The sequence below is a fragment of the Zeugodacus cucurbitae genome, chromosome 3 (assembly GCF_028554725.1).
Source record: "Zeugodacus cucurbitae isolate PBARC_wt_2022May chromosome 3, idZeuCucr1.2, whole genome shotgun sequence".
NCBI lineage: Eukaryota > Metazoa > Arthropoda > Insecta > Diptera > Tephritidae > Zeugodacus > Zeugodacus cucurbitae.
Genome location: NC_071668.1, coordinates 39392027 through 39409667, shown reverse-complemented (window position 1 = coordinate 39409667; position 17641 = coordinate 39392027). Strand labels below are relative to the sequence as shown.

Genomic DNA, 17641 nt, shown 5'->3' with positions numbered 1-17641 from the left:
GGAACCATAAGTGTATGATCTATAATGCATACCAGAGAGCTGCAACGGGTACACCATTTTCGTGCACACTCGAACGTCCAGTCTGATTTTGTTTGATCAAACTTTTCAGTATGAATACATGTACTGACCGCTAGGAGACATGTTCAAAAAGAACGAGCCTTTCGCGACACTCTAACCACAAGCATATATGCTTGTTTTAACAGAGTGCCGAGTTGACACTCGTTTGTGAACGAGCGGGAACTCGGAAAATTTTTCAATATGTATGTATTTAATCGGCAGTCATGCTATTATTTCGTATTGATTACACAGGCCAATACTCAATTTGCTTCTTTGAATTTATCAACTGATTCTAGCTAATTTGGGTGCGCTGAATTCAAATCTGTAATAAGTTTGTCTCTATCAGCTTCATGATATAGCTTTTTTATACGCTCCACTTATAACCTCCAATAATGACCGTCTGTGAGTTTTTTCCCAATTTTTTTTCCATCAAAATGCAAATTCAAACAGTTGTCTGCCATCATATGTGTATCCCATCTTCCCTGGTACCGATTCTCCATAATTTTGATATCTTATTGAACCTTTCTCCTTGTTCTTCTCTTAAATTACCCAAATTTTCGGGAAATCGGTCCAAGTGACTGTGCAAATAATAGATTTTAATACTCAGTTGCAACCAAGGTCTCTGAACTTATACAGCATATTCTCCACTAATTGAACATATTTTGGAGCTTTATTATTTAACAAGAAATTTTTTTATAACTTGCACGAATGATGCTCACACATTTCGTTCAGTTTCGGTCATTGACTTATCAAAATCGTTGTCATTCATAAACTGCCTTATTGTCAAAAACTCCTGTTCTAATCTTATCTCTACTTAGATTAGGCATTTTGCTGCAAATATATGCAAAACATTCCCCATCGCGATTCAGAGCCTTAACCTTTACGCCAATATTTTCGCCGCCAATGTTGTTGCTTGGATCTGCTATCCCAGAGACACAAAAACAAGGGTACTTAGTATAACCATATTTTTTCAGCTCATAAGTTAAGTGGAGGGTGTAAAAAGCTATATTATGAAAGCTATAGCTGATAGAGACAAACTGATTACTGATTTGCCCAAATTAACTAGAATCTATACTAATACTATAAAGCTGAAGAGTTTGTTTGTTTGTTTGAACGCGAAACTACTGGTTCGAATTGTGTTGGATAGTCCATTTATATAATAATAGGAACGAAGAAACAGTGGTAAATGTGTAAAAACGGGGGAAATTTTTAATCTTTGAGTGCTTCCGTTCCTTGCGCTGCGAAAGCGGTTCAAGATACACAAAAGTTATGTATGAAAGAATTATTTATCTTTAAATGATCTAAAAAAGTCCGTGAGTACCGTTTTTGTGATAACTAATTTGGTCGAAATTATTTGTTAGAGTTGTATTGACATAATAATATTAATATTTATCCAAATAAATGTGTTGTTGGTTAAGAGTATTTAATTCTGAATAAAATTGTCTTTGACGACACTTAATTTCAACGTACAACTTAAAGGATAATATTACAAATAAATAACTCCGAAACAAAATCAACTCGCATTCTGCGCTGCGCTGGCCGGCGGGCTGGAAGCGGGGTTTGCGGGCGCGCCGGAGGGTGGTGTAGCTCTACGGCTCACTCGCGCGGTCGGCTCCGTACTGAACGGTCGAACGCAGCGCTAGTTTGTTTTTGCGATATATTATCATCGTAATAATACTTTTTAAACACATTTTCATTTTGTAGTTGTTTTCTATATAGTAGATATTTTTTTGTTTTAGTATCTTACTTTGTTTCTAATAGTTTCGCAGTAATTATTTTTTTTTTTTTTGTTTTCATGTAGATTATTAATTAAATAAGTAGGTTAGTTTACCTTATTTTCGTTTTACGGTAATTCTTTTGACATAATATTCAGTTTACGTAAATACCAAGTGCAGGTAAAAATAATATGAGATAAGTGCAATTCTCTAGAAGCACTTGACAGAACAATGAAAGATCTGTGGAATAATAATCGTCGCTTTGGTTGCGCAATGATACCGTTAACAGGCGATTTTCGACAAATACTTCTTGTTATTCCAAAATCAACAGCGGCGGATGAATTGAATGCATGTCTCAAGTCATCGTATTTGTGGCGGTACGTGAAAACCACACGATTGACCATGAATATACGAGAGTTCCTGCAATAGGATAGCAGAAGAACTGTTAAAAGTTGGGAATGGGCAAATTCCGGTTGATTTTTCAATAGTTTGATATCAATTCCACCTGAATGTATATCTGAATACATTGGCCAATATTATAAGTAACTACGATTGGTTGAGCAAACGCGCAATTTTAGCTGCCAAAAATACCGATGTCGATGACTTAAACTATACGATTCAAAGTCAAATTCCGGAAGATTTGTGTTCATACAAATCTATCGATTGTGATGAAATTGAAGACAAAGCCGTGAATTATCCAGAAGAATTTCTTTGGATTTGTCTGGCATGGCACCGCATACTTTGCGTCTCAAAGATGGATCTGTCATTATTATGGTTCACAATCTTCATGCGCCGAAACTGTGTAATTGAACCTGACTGATTGTGACGCAGCTATCGAATAATGTGATAGTTGGAAGAATTTTGCAAGGGACTTACAAGGGCGCAGAGTGATTGATTTCACGAATCCCTTTGAGTTCCAAAGATTCGCCATTTCAGTTCAAACCTATTCAGTTTCCAGTGAGACTTACATATGCGATCAACAGGTCACAAAGACAGTCACTGGAAATGTGTGGTAAATCTGGAAATGCCATGTTTTTCACACGGCGAGCTATAAGTGGAGTGTTCACGAGTTGGAAAACCATCTTCTCTGTACATTTACGCCCCGGAGCAGAAACAAAGAATGTTGTATATCAAGCTGCGTTAGGTGAAACATATGTAGAAAAATCGCAAATAAATCGCAAAATAACACTTCTCAACAACACTCTTTACTTTTCAAAACAAATGCTTTCACGCAGGGCAACGACTGCGGGATCAGCTAGTCAGTTGATAAATTCAAAGAAGCAACATGTTTAAAAAATCATTTTTTTTTTATTTGTTAAATCGAATGTACAACTATTGAAGAATGTTGTCTCAAAATTTCAGCTCATTCGGAGAAAGATGAAAGTCACCACCGGCCCAAGTGCTCACGAATATGTGAAAAGATTTGACGAATCCCAAAACTTTGAACGCGTTTTTCTCGAAACGCCTTTTCTGAAGTCGGTGTCCACGATAACTCAAAAAGTTATGCACCGATCGTATTGAAATTTTGCACACTTGTGCAACATAGAATTGACTCCCAGCCAACGGTCCCATTTTATTTATTTTTTGCTTCTATTCGATTTTACAGCCACAAAATGGCGCATTTTTAGGGCTAAAAACGTACTTTTTACCTTCACCGACCGTTGAAAAAATGAAAAAAAAATTTTCTTTTAAAAGGGCACCGTTGGCTGGGAGATATACTTCTAAAGAACTAATTTTTTTTTATCCCATGTGTTTCAGATGATTCTACGATCTTATATCCGGGACACCGCAATGTGCGGAATTCCGTTGAGTGCCTACTTCAAGTGGCTGCAACTTCGTTGATTTTCGACATTTTGTAAAACTGATTTTTTGTAAAACATATTTGAAATGTCACTGAATAATATGATAATAAAACTATTCAAAAATATTCAGTAGTTTTCTAAAAAAAAAATCTTCAAAAACGCTTAAATACGTGCTTAGTTATAATTTGAATAGTGCCCCCATCACCCACGCCAAACAATGAAGCAACCTTTCGTATAGATAACACGGGTCAACACAAAATTTGACCATAACTTTAAAGCAGAAAATTAAACGAAAAAAATATATGCCATGAAAAAGTTTGCTTTTTTAATTAGGACACCGTTTTAACGATATTTTTTAAAATATGTGGTTTTATTTGTTAATTGAAAATGAAATCACTTAAAGAAACATTTAAATTAAGTTTTACTATCAAAATAACTTACAAAAAAGTAAAAAGTAACTTAAAAGTGCACACTTTTACTATTTTTTATGTTCATAGGTACTATCTCTTAATAAACCCCAAATATAGTCTCCCATCATGTTTTCATTGTATTGGCCTTGGTAACGTTGTTCGAAGCTCATAATGTCCTGGTGAAACCGTTTTCCTTGCTCTTCTGAATACGTTCCCATGTTGTTTTTGAATTTATCTAAATGAGCATGCAGCATATGTATGATATTCTGCAGCCCATGGCCTCAACATTTTTTAGCATATTTTCAATCAGGTTTTCGTAGTTTTCGGCTTTGTTATTTCCTAAGAATCCAGAAACGACTGCTTTGAAACTGTTCCAACTCTCTTTTTGAATACGATCCAGCAACGGAACAACAAAAACCCCGGCTTTAACCTTTGCTTCGGATAACTTCGGGAAAAACTTTTTTAAGTATTCAAAAGCTTCTGAGGTTTGACCCAGTTTTTTAATAAATTGTTTCATCAACCGTAATATATATAATGGATTATAATCCATCTCCGGAAGATCCCAACCTAAATAGAACTATTTTTAATTGTAAATCTAAAGGAAGTCCACTAGAATTAGTGTTAAATACACTATCGTCCTTTATATACATAATTTAGTATGCGGCGAAATTCGTCCGGGCGAACACGAATCATTTCGTTGAAACGGTTGTCATCAAAGTTATTATGTCGCCATTGGGATGACTTTGGTATTCGAGTGTTTAATAAACAAAGTAAACTCAATGAAAAAATTTCAAACATTTCGTCCGCATCTTCGTCGTCGCCTGGAAATTAATTTTTACGTAAATTAATATCAAAGTGAGACTTGCTTATAATGGTTAAACTCACTTGAGTCAAGTATCAGGTTTAATGCTGATTCTTGCACAGCGCATCCATTATTTAAAAATGTTCACCTCTCCTTGGCATTTGTAATTAATAATTTTTTTTTTAAGAGATGCACGACAACAAATTTATAACGACGTGTTCACAACCATTGTATTTTGTCTTAATTTTTGTTTATGACTTATAACTTTATGACATATTGTGAGTACCCCAAATAATTAATTGCAGTAAAAGAGTAATTTTAATGCTCGAAAATTTTATGAAAAGATGAGGCGATTTACAGAAGGGTTTCAAGACCGGAGCATTATCATGTAGGGACCGAGGAGGTAATCTGGTAACGGATGTCCAGAGCATACTGGGATTATGGAGGGAACACTTCTCCTACCTGCTCAATGGCAGTGAAAGTACAACACCAGGAGATGGCGAACCCGATTCCCCAATCGATGACGATGGAATAGATGTTCCATTACCCGACCATGAAGAAATTCGAATAGCAATTATCCGCTTGAAGAACAACAAAGCGGCGGAGGCCGATGGATTACCGGCCGAGATATTCAAATACGGTGGCGAAGAACTGATAAGGTGCATGCATCAGCTTCTTTGTAGAATATGGTCGGAAGAAAGCATGCCTGACGATTGGAATCTTAGTGTGCTCTGCCCAATTCATAAGAAGGGAGACCCCACAATCTGCGCCAACTACCGTGGTATAAGTCTCCTCAATATCGCCTATAAGGTTTTGTCGAGCGTATTGTGTGAAAGACTAAAGCCCACCGTCAACGAACTGATTGGACCTTATAAGTGTGGCTTTAGACCTGGAAAATCTACAATGGACCAGATATTCACCATGCGCCAAACCTTGGAAAAGACCCGAGAGAAGAATCGATACTCACCATCTTTTTATCGATTTTAAAGCTGCCTTCGATAGCACGAAAAGGAGCTGCCTTTATGCCGCGATGTCTGAATTTGGTATCCCTGCAAGACTAATACGGCTATGTAAGCTGACGTTGAGCAACACCAAAAGCTCCTTCAGGATCGGGAAGGACCTCTCCGAGCCGTTCGATACCAAACGAGGCTTCAGACAGGGTGACTCACTATCGTGCGACTTCTTCAATCTATTGCTGGAAAACATAATACGAGCTGAAGAGCTAAATAGAGAAGGTACAATCTTCTACAAGAGTGTACAGCTCCTGGCGTATGCCGACGATATTGATATCATCGGAATCAACAACCGCGCCGTTTGTTCTGCGTTTTCCAGGCTAGATAAAGAAGCGAAGCGTATGGGTCTGGTGGTGAATGAGGACAAGACGAAATATCTCTCGTCATCAAACAAACAGTCAGCGCACTCGCGTTTTGGCTCCCACGTCACTGTTGACAGTCATAACTTTAAAGTTGTAGATAATTTCGTTTATCTGAAAACCAGCATTAACAACACCAACAATGTCAGCCTTGAAATCCAACGCAGAATCACTCTTGTCAACAGGTGCTACTTTGGACTGAGTAGGCAATTGAAAAGTAAAGTCCTCTCTCGACGAACAAAAATCAAACTCTACAAGTCGAATTTGCTAAGTTTTACCATCTGGTCGGTAGGAGATCCACACTTTCAATCGCAAACAAGCTGTTTATATATAATCAAGTACTAAAGCCAATTGGCCTATGGAGCTCAACTATGGGGTTGCTGAAGTCAAAACTGTATTGCCTGCATTTAGCGCTTCCTAAATAAGGTACTAAGAAGTATAGATAATGCTCATTGGTATGTTGGAACTGATGTGGTCTACTACGAGGATTTCTTCGTTTTTTACTCTTTTTATAGTATTCTATTAATTTAATTTTATATACCAATAAAAGAGTATGTATAGTACTTACAACTTCACTTTCCGAATCTGAGCTAGGCGCAGTGCAATACATTATGCTAATATTTGGTTCAATAACACAGCCACACAAAAAAATTTTTTGGTTCTGACCTGGGGGTCTCACTATGTAGACTTTATGTGTTTTGGGTCGCTGAATCCGAATCCGAGGTCCATTTAACCCCATCAGTTCAGGATTTTGACATAACCTCAAAAAACCAATATGGCGGACACGTTTTCGAAAAATTCATCGGATTCGCTTGAAATTCGTTACTCGGGGGTTTTTGGGGTCGCTGATTACGAATTTGAAGTCAGTTTTTGAAAATTCAAAATGGCGGATCCAATATGGCGGACACTTTTTTGAAAAATTCATCAAATTCACTTAAAATTCGTTACTCGGGGGTTTTTGGGGTCGCTGATTACGAATTTGAAGTCAGTTTTTGAAAATTCAAAATGGCGGATACACTAAAGAAAAATATGGATAATAAATCTTATTTCGGTTCTTTGTTTGAGAAGAGTACATTTTGCTTAAGTCCTATGCTGAGTAATTGGATCTTGCGTGTGTCTGCATCCAGGGCACCTCCACGTGGTGACGGTGGGCAACGGAGATTGTCCGCTATCCGGCTAAGTCCCTGGATAACGGCTTTGATGCCGTCATGGCAGACCCGCGTAAGAAACGTGTTACGATGCAGGGACTCGGAACCCCAGTATCGGCGGTTGAGAGTGAGAAAGCAGGCTCTCAGGCGTCGTCATCCAACAACTGCAGCTCTTCATTGGTGGGAAACTTGGCTAATGTAGAGTATACTGCGACAAGACAAAGTAACAATCTATGTCACAACTGCGATAGTAATCGATGTGTTTTGTTATATCTGCTGCAAGTACGAAGTTAGTTCATTGCGAAACAAAATTACTGATGACATCAAAGTCACGTACAAGGCAATTTTTTATTTACAAATTGATGAGAATGCATGGGTTCCCAATATAATTTGCAATTCTTGTAAATCAATGTTTAACCGTTGGAAGAAAAACAAAAAAGCAATCAAATTTTCCAGTCCAGCAGAATGGAAGAAACCTCTTTCAAAAGAAGATTGCTTTTTTTGCTCAAATGAAATTAGAAAGAATTACACTGTTAAAAACAAACACAACATCGTCTATAAAATAGTGACATCAGTAAAGGCTCCAATTTTATCTGACAAAGAAAATGAAAGAACTGATTTCGAGAGCATCAACGCAGTGAAAAATGACGAATTGATGAATGTGGATGATTACGAGCCTGAGAGCGACCATAACGATAGCGACACTGACTATTCTGAAAGTGAAGACAATAAAAAACCAGTCCTAACGCTGGTTTCACAGCCTGTATTGAATGACCTCATACGCGACTTAGGTTTGCCAAAGGACAGTGCGGAGTTTTTGGCTTCGTTTTTTAAGCAGCATGCTTTCCTAGATTTTTGCTGGATGCTAAAAAGAGAATCACTTGGACAAAACAACAAGCGCAAAAGAAATCCATTACATAGATCTTTTGAAGAGAAAAGAACTCGATATAGCTCGAAAAAAGAAAACTATTAAATATATTATATTATATATATTAATATATTATATATATATATATATATTATATACTATTAAATAAATTATATTTTTCAAAAATAAATAAGATTTATTATCCATATTTTTCTTTAGTGTACACTGAAGACTTCATGGAGCAGAATTCGTTCGAGTAAAGTATACCTCCATCAGGACAAATCGCTAAAATAATTTCGACTGATACCTAAAATTCTTTCCACAACCATTTTGAATTTTTAAAAACTCATTTTTAATTCGTAATCAGCGACTCCTGAGACCCCTGAGTAACGAATTTCAAGCGAATCCTATGAATTTTTAAAAAAGTCGTCCGCCATAGTGGATCCGCCATTTTGAATTTTCAAAAACTGACTTCAAATTCGTAATCAGCGACCCCAAAAACCCCCGAGTAACGAATTTTAAGTGAATTTGATGAATTTTTCAAAAAAGTGTCCGCCATATTGGATCCGCCATTTTGAATTTTCAAAAACTGACTTCAAATTCGTAATCAGCGACCCCAAAAACCCCCGAGTAACGAATTTCAAGCGAATCCGATGAATTTTTCGAAAACGTGTCCGCCATATTGGTTTTTTGAGGTTATGTCAAAATCCTGAACTGATGGGGTTAAATGGACCTCGGATTCGGATTCAGCGACCCAAAACACATAAAATCTACATAGTGAGACCCCCAGGTCAGAACCAAAAATTTTTTTTGTGTGGCTGCGTAATCTAATCATCACTATAAAAAACAACATTACTCACATAGTTAATGTGTAGTAGGTTCAGTAAATTTGCACCTTCCATTTTAATAAAGAAGAACCTTCCATTTAAACTTCATAGTTGTGACGTGTGAAATAAACTCAAAAAATATAGAGGTAAACCGTGATAACTTTTTGTACAAACGAAGATTTTGAAAACGGATGGGGTTAAAATGTGCATTTCAAAGACCTTAACTCGATTTTGACTTAACTTGACTTGTATGTATGTGATTGGCGTTGCAACCGTTTAGCCGGTTATAGCCGAATCGACGATAGTGCGCCACCTGTCTCTCTCCTTCGCAGTTCGGCGCCAGTTGGAGATCCCAAGTGTAACCAGGTCGCTCTCCACCTGGTCCCTCCAACGGAGTGGAGGCCTTCCCCTTCCTCGGCTTCCTCCGGCGGGTACTGCAACGAACACTTTCAGGGCTGGAGTGTTTTCGTCCATTCGGACAACATGACCTAGCCAGCGTAGCCGCTGTCTTTTTATTCGCTGAACTATGTCAATGTCGTCGTATAACTCGTACAGCTCATCGTTCCATCGTCTGCGGTATTCGCCGTTGCCAATGTTCTGAGGACCATAAATCTTGCGCAAAATTTTCCTCTCGAAAACTCCTAGTGTCGTCTCATCTGATGTTGACATCGTCCAAGCTTCTGCACCGTAAAGCAGGACGGGAATGATAAGCGACTTGTAGAGCTTGATTTTGGTTCGTCGAGAGAGGACTTTACTGTTCAATTGCCTACTCAGTCCAAAGTAGCACCTGTTGGCAAGAGTTATTCTGCGCTGGATTTCGAGGCTGACATTGTTCGTGTTGTTGATGCTGGTTCCCAGGTATACGAAATTATCTACGACCTCGAAGTTATGACTGTCAACAGTGACGTGGGAGCCAAGACGCGAATGCGCCGACTGGGTGCTTGATGACAGGAGATATTTCGTCTTGTCCTCATTCACCTCCAGACCCATTCGCTTCGCCTCCTTATCCATGCGGGAAAAAGCAGAACAAACGGCGCGGTTGTTGCTTCCGATGATATCAATATCATCGGCGTACGCCAGGAGCTGTACACTCTTGTAGAAGATTGTACCTTCTCGGTTTAGCTCTGCAGCTCTTATAATTTTTTCCAGCATCAGGTTAAAGAAGTCGCACGATAGTGAGTCACCTTGTCTGAAACCTCGTTTGGTATCGAACGGCTCGGAGAGGTCCTTCCCAATCATGACGGAGCTTTTGGTGTTGCTCAACGTCAATTTACACAGCCGTATTAGTTTTGCGGGGATACCAAATTCAGACATCGCGGCGTAAAGGCAACTCCTTTTCGTGCTGTCGAAAGCAGCTTTAAAATCGATAAAAAGGTGGTGTGTGTCGATCCTCTTTTCTCGGGTCTTTTCCAAGATTTGGCGCATGGTGAATATCTGGTCAGTTGTCGATTTTCCAGGTCTAAAGCCACACTGATAAGGTCCAATCAGTTTGTTGACGGTGGGCTTTAGTCTTTCACACAATACGCTCGATAGAACTTTGTATGCGATATTTAGGAGGCTGATCCCACGGTAATTGGCGCAGATTGTGGGATCTCCCTTTTTATGGATTGGGCAGAGCACACTGAGATTCCAATCGTCAGGCATGCTTTCTTCCGACCATATTCTGCAAAGAAGCTGATGCATGCACCTTATCAGTTCTTCGCCGCCGTATTTGAATAGTTCTGCCGGTAATCTATCGGCCCCCGCTGCTTTGTTGTTCTTCAAGCGGGTAATTGCTATTCGAATTTCTTCATGGTCGGGTAATGGAACATCTGTTCCATCGTCATCGATTGGGGGATCGGGTTCGCCATCTCCTGGTGTTGTACTCTCACTGCCATTCAAAAATTACTGATGACATCAAAGTCACGTACAAGGCAATTTTTTATTTACAAATTGATGAGAATGCATGGGTTCCCAATATAATTTGCAATTCTTGTAAATCAATGTTTAACCGTTGGAAGAAAAACAAAAAAGCAATAAAATTTTCCAGTCCAGCAGAATGGAAGAAACCTCTTTCAAAAGAAGATTGCTTTTTTTGCTCAAATGAAATTAGAAAGAATTACACTGTTAAAAACAAACACAACATCGTCTATAAAATAGTGACATCAGTAAAGGCTCCAATTTTATCTGACAAAGAAAATGAAAGAACTGATTTCGAGAGCATCAACGCAGTGAAAAATGACGAATTGATGAATGTGGATGATTACGAGCCTGAGAGCGACCATAACGATAGCGACACTGACTATTCTGAAAGTGAAGACAATAAAAAACCAGTCCTAACGCTGGTTTCACAGCCTGTATTGAATGACCTCATACGCGACTTAGGTTTGCCAAAGGACAGTGCGGAGTTTTTGGCTTCGTTTTTTAAGCAGCATGCTTTCCTAGATTTTTGCTGGATGCTAAAAAGAGAATCACTAGGACAAAACAACAAGCGCAAAAGAAATCCATTACATAGATCTTTTGAAGAGAAAAGAACTCGATATAGCTCGAAAAAAGAAAACTATTAAATATATTATATTATATATATTAATATATTATATATATATATATATTATATACTATTAAATAAATTATATTTTTCAAAAATAAATAAGATTAATTATCCATATTTTTCTTTAGTGTACACTGAAGACTTCATGGAGCAGAATTCGTTCGAGTAAAGTATACCTCCATCAGGACAAATCGCTAAAATAATTTCGACTGATACCTAAAATTCTTTCCACAACCATTTTGAATTTTTAAAAACTCATTTTTAATTCGTAATCAGCGACTCCTGAGACCCCTGAGTAACGAATTTCAAGCCCGAATTTCAAGTTGACGGTGGGCTTTAGTCTTTCACAAAAAACGCTCGATAGAACCTTGTATGCGATATTTAGGAGGCTGATGCCACGGTAATTGGCGCAGATTGTGGGATCTCCCTTTTTATGGATTGGGCAGAGCACACTGAGATTCCAATCGTCAGGCATGCTTTCTTCCGACCATATTCTGCAAAGAAGCTGATGCATGCACCTTATCAGTTCTTCGCCGCCGTATTTGAATAGTTCTGCCGGTAATCTATCGGCCCCCGCTGCTTTGTTGTTCTTCAAGCGGGTAATTGCTATTCGAATTTCTTCATGGTCGGGTAATGGAACATCTGTTCCATCGTCATCGATTGGGGGATCGGGTTCGCCATCTCCTGGTGTTGTACTCTCACTGCCATTCAGCAGGTCGGAGAAGTGTTCTTGACTTAAGATGTTATAATTATTGTCACAGAAATGGTTATATGGAATATTTAAAAGGATATGCAAAAAGAAATAGGTGAAATTCTCCAAAAATAGTACATTTTAAACACCTAAATTCGCAAACATTCAATATTTAATGTGCCAGGAAAGTGTTTTGGCACTGGAACTAGGATTTTACCGTATGAAACGTCAAACGTACAATTTTACGAATTTTACAATTCCTTTTCTACTTTTTTTATTAATGTGCTATAAGTTAGTGACGAAATTGTGATTCGAACAATTGTTTGTTGAAAAAAAAATGCCTGGCAAAATAACCTCGTTTGATGTGGCTCAGTTGGTGTGCTATAATTACCAGATCGATAAAAATTTCGAATAGTTACTATTAATGTTTTGTTTAAGTAGACAAACAAAGCAAAACTTTCCAGTTGCCGGCCGCGTAAAATATCTGATCTATTAAGAAAAATACGTAATAACTCACGAATTTCGACAAGGGCCCTTGTAACTGATCTCCAGAATGAACGTGGTGTCACTTTTTCCCATGAGACTGTAAAATAGCTTCCTAACCGGATTGACTTTACATCACAAGTTGCAAGGAAAAAGCCACTGCTATCCGTTAAGAATATTGAAAGTAGGTTATCGTTCGCTACGTTATATTCTGAAAAGCCAGTTACCTTTTGGGATGATGTCATAATCTCTGACGAGACTAAAGTGATGATATTCTAAAGAAGGATCAAATAAAGTATGGAGAAAGCTTTTAAAAGCATTGAAAAATCGAAACATTATGTGTGGCAAACTGTCTGTCGGGGTTGTATTTCACGCAAAGGGGTTCGCTATTTGGATTTCATCGACGATACCATGGATGCATTTTAAAACCTATTTGTTAGGCAGTACTCAAAAGTGGTGTTGTATTGAAGACAACAAGCCGAAATTTAAATTTTACTAGAATAATGACCCAAAACATAAGGCTTATTCTGTGAAGATGTGGATGCTCTATAACTGCGGAATGTTATAAAAACTCTAGCTCAGAATCCAGACATGAACCCGATCGAAAATTTGTGGGTTTATTTAAAGTAAAAAGTGTCTTGAGCAGAGCTGAAAACCATACTATATCGGAAGAGCACCGCAAAATACCCAGCAACTACGCCGTAGACAATCTAATTTACTAAATGAAAACTCGACAATCAATATTTAAGAAACGAGATTTACCATACAAAACTCCTTTCTTGATAATCCGAGATTATAAATTATCTCGTTTTATACAACTAGATTTTCGATGTTTTTCCTAGTTTTATCGAAATGTCAAATGAAAATGTAAACAGAAATTGCGACAGCGAGAGAAAAATGTGTAATACAACAACAAATACAACACATTTGACAATTGATAATCTCATTTGGCTATATGTAAACAATTATTGAACGAGATTATTTTCATATGTAAACATACTATAACTTTTCTAGAAATCGTGTCCACCGACTTAACAAATGAAGTTTTGATTTAAACACGTTTAAAATTTTAAATTGAAACGGCCGTAGCCTGGTGGGAGGCACCTCCAAGGAGTATATCTCTTAGAATTTTAATCGTTCGATTTGAAATTGTTGAAGAATATTTTAAACAGTTGTAGTCTTTAATAAGACAACATTTTTTTTTTCTTTTTTTCAAATAATGAAACGCACCTAACCCCTTAACTCAATAACTAATAACGTCAGAACAACTCAAAGCAGCCATCCCTTGAGTTGTTCTGACTGAGATTGGTATAAAAAATTTAATATGCGCTTAGTCGCTCACCTGTGGGTCATAAACTGAAGAACTACTTGAAAATCTCAAATTTGGTATATAAGGTGGTGGGAGGCACCTCCAAGGAGTATATCTCTTAGAATTTTAATCGTTCGATTTGAAATTGTTGAAGAATATTTAAACAGTTGTAGTCTTTAATAAGACAACATTTTTTTTTCTTTTTTTCAAATAATGAAACGCACCTAACCCCTTAACTCAATAACTAATAACGTCAGAACAACTCAAAGCAGCCATCCCTTGAGTTGTTCTGACTGAGATTGGTATAAAAAATTTAATATGCGCTTAGTCTCTCACCTGTGGGTCATAGACTGAAGAACTACTTGAAAATCTCAAATGTGGTATATAACATTTCGTTGACATCCTAATATTACTGATGCAAAACAAAAAACATCGGTTCATAACATATACTATATACTATTATAAAGAGGAAAGATTTGTAGGTATGTTTGTAATGAATAAACTCAAAAACTACTGTGCTGATTTCAAAACCACTTTCACCATTGGAAAGCTAGATTCATCCCGAGTAACATAGGCGATATTTATTGCATGAATATCAACTTTCTAGAAATAGTTCCCAGGTGAGGGTATTAAAAAGACTCAGTGATGGAGAATCTTAATCTGAAACTGAAAATCGTCGGGAATCGGGAAAGTACATACATATGTATGGAAGAGTGTGTATAAGTATGTAAAAACTTATAACTTTTGAAATATTTGTTTAAACCCGTGCGAAGCCAGAGCGGTCTGCTTGTATAACATAATTTTATAAGCCATCTGATTCGTTCACTTCAAAGTATATGAATCTAAAAACTCGGTCCAGGAAAAATTACTCAAAAGGCTCTATGCACTAATCATTTTTTTTGGCGTTTTATGTAAGTTTAAAAATCACAAAGTTTCATTTTTAATGCACTAAGTTTGCAGTTATGAAAAACTAGTAAATAAGAAAAGGCCGTATAAGTGGAAAATCAGATTGGAAAGAGATGCCATTACATTAACAAAAAAATATGCCAAAACACTGCGAAAACTTCAGTATAAGTTCTGCTAAAACAATGTATAAGAAGAACTCAAAAATAATAGAGAATAAACTCAAAATATAAATTGCTCATTACAAAGGGGTAGTAGCAAAACTGTGATTCATCGAGAATATCTTTCATAATTGGCCACGCAAAGGACACTTTTACATCCATTGATTACACGGGTCAACATGAAATTTGACCATAACTTCAAAGTAGTAAATTTCTATTGTGTAGGTCTTAATTAGACGAAAAAAATATATATGCCATGAAAAAGTTTGCTTTTTTATTTAGGACACTGTTTTAACGATATTTTTTAAAATATGTGGTTTTAATTTTTAATTGAAACATTTTAATTAAGTTTTACTATCAAAATAACTTACAAAAAAGTAAAAAGTAACTTAAAAGTGCACACTTTTACTTTTTTTTATGTTCATAGGTACTATCTCTTAATAAACCCCAAATATAGTCTCCCATCATGTTTTCATTGTATTGGCCTTGGTAACGTTGTTCGAAGCTCATAATGTCCTGGTGAAACCGTTCTCCTTGCTCTTCTGAATACGCTCACATGTTGTTTTTGAATTTATCTAAATGAGCATGCAGCATATGTATGATATTCTGCAGCCCATGGCCTCAACATTTTTTAGCATATTTTCAACCAGGTTTTCGTAGTTTTCGGCTTTGTTATTTCCTAAGAATCCAGAAACGACTGCTTTGAAACTGTTCCAACTCGCTTTTTGAACACGATCCAGCAACGGACCAACAAAAACCCCGGCTTTAACCTTTGCTTCGGATAACTTCGGGAAAAACTTTTTTAAGTATTCAAAAGCTTCTGAGGTTTGTTCCAGTTTTTTAACAAATTGTTTCATCAACCCTAACTTAATGCGCAGAGGCGGTATTAAAACTTTTTCTGCTTCAACAATTTGCTCAAATTTTACGTATTCTTTTCCGATACAAAGTTCTGTTCTTTCATGCCAAGACCGTTGAGTATAATGCTTAGCATCCGCTCTACTATCCCATAAGCGCAAATAACACGGATACTTTGTATATCCGCTTTGAAGTCCCATAAAAAATCCCACAATTTTGAAATCTCCAATTGGCTGCCAGTTATACTCGCAAAACTTTTATTTTTTTAATCGTATATTGGAGAAAGTAACAAATGACCAAATTTTTTTTTTATAATTTTGTTGTCAATTCAAATAAAATCATCTCCTTGTTATCTTCCTCACAATTTTTCGATATACATATACTTACTTTATAATCCTTCCCTGGCCTTCCATAAAAATTTCAAAACTAAAATTAGCCAGATCGGTTTGGGCCTTCTCGACTTTTTTCAAGACTAACGACACAAATTGTTTGTATGGGTGATTAGAAAATTGTGGCAATTTTTCTAATCTCCGTAAGAACCATCCCGGTACCTCTAAAAACATTCTAAACAAAGAATTTGCGAAATCGGTTCAGCGGTTCTCGAGCTATGCGCTTAGCAACACATTTTGCGATTCATTTTTATACTCTCGCAACAAAAGTTACTAAGAGAGTATTATAGTTTTGTCCACATAACGGTTGTTTGTAAATCCTAAAACTAAACGAGTTAGATATAGGGTTAAACATACCAAAGTGATCAGGGTTACGAATAAAGTTCAAATCCGGATGTCCGTCCGTGCAAGCTGTAACTTGAGTAAAAATTGAGATATCTTAATGATACTTGGAACACGTGTTCCTTGGCACCATAAGAAGGTTAAGATGGGCGGAATCGGACCACTGGCACGCCAACAAAATGGCGATAACCAAAAACACATAAAGAGCTATAACTAAGCCATAAATAAAGTTATGAAAATAACATTTGGAATATAGGATCGCATTAGGGAGGGGCACATTTGAATGTAATTTATTGGAAAAGTGGGCGTGACCCCGCCCCCAAATAGGTTTTTTGTATATAACTCGCAAACCAATAAAGCTATATAATCCAAACTTTCTGCAGTCGTTTATTTTAGCCATTTCCGTATACAGTCCAAAAATAAAAGAAATCGGATAATAACCACGCCCACCTCCCATACAAAGGTTGGGTTGAAAATTACTAAAAGTGAGTTAACTCACTAACGAAAAACATCAGAAACACTAAATTTCACATAGGAAATGGCAGAAGGAAGCTGCACTGAGATTTTTTACCATATCTCAAGAACTACTCGACAGATTTCAATGAAATTCGGTATGTAATATTTTATTGACACCCTGATGACACTGGTGGAATATGGGCGAAATCGGTTCACAACTACGCCACACCTATTTCCCATATAACTCAATTTTGTATTCTTCTGATTCGTTCACTTTATAATGTATACATAAGGAACCGATAAAGATAGCGAAATAAAACTTTACACAAATACTGTATTTGAGCTGTGACATCACTTGTGGAAAAATTGTCAAAATCGAACCATGACTTTTCAAGGCCCCTGATATAAAACATGAAGAACTCAGTACCTAAGGGTAATTTTTCACCGAAAATATAGGTAGATCTCTAAATAAATTGCGAGAGTATAAAATGTTCGGTTGCACCCGAACTTAGCCTTTCCTT

The 17641-nt window shown here is 37.0% G+C and overlaps 2 protein-coding genes and 1 long non-coding RNA gene across 21 annotated transcripts in view; 2 read left to right on the top strand and 1 right to left on the bottom strand.

Annotated features, from left to right (window-relative positions):
* The window catches only part of LOC105220257 (FERM domain-containing protein 3), a 363284-nt gene that overhangs the window by 85485 nt on the left and 260158 nt on the right, over window positions 1–17641 (bottom strand). The window lies entirely within an intron of this gene.
* Window positions 1–17641, top strand: part of LOC105220101 (uncharacterized) — a 271949-nt gene that overhangs the window by 147264 nt on the left and 107044 nt on the right. The gene's annotated exons all lie outside the window — the stretch shown is intronic.
* On the top strand, window positions 3065–3699 carry LOC128920077 (uncharacterized). Its single transcript, XR_008470206.1, has 2 exons — window positions 3065–3272; window positions 3531–3699. It is a non-coding gene; the product is annotated as an uncharacterized LOC128920077 (long non-coding RNA).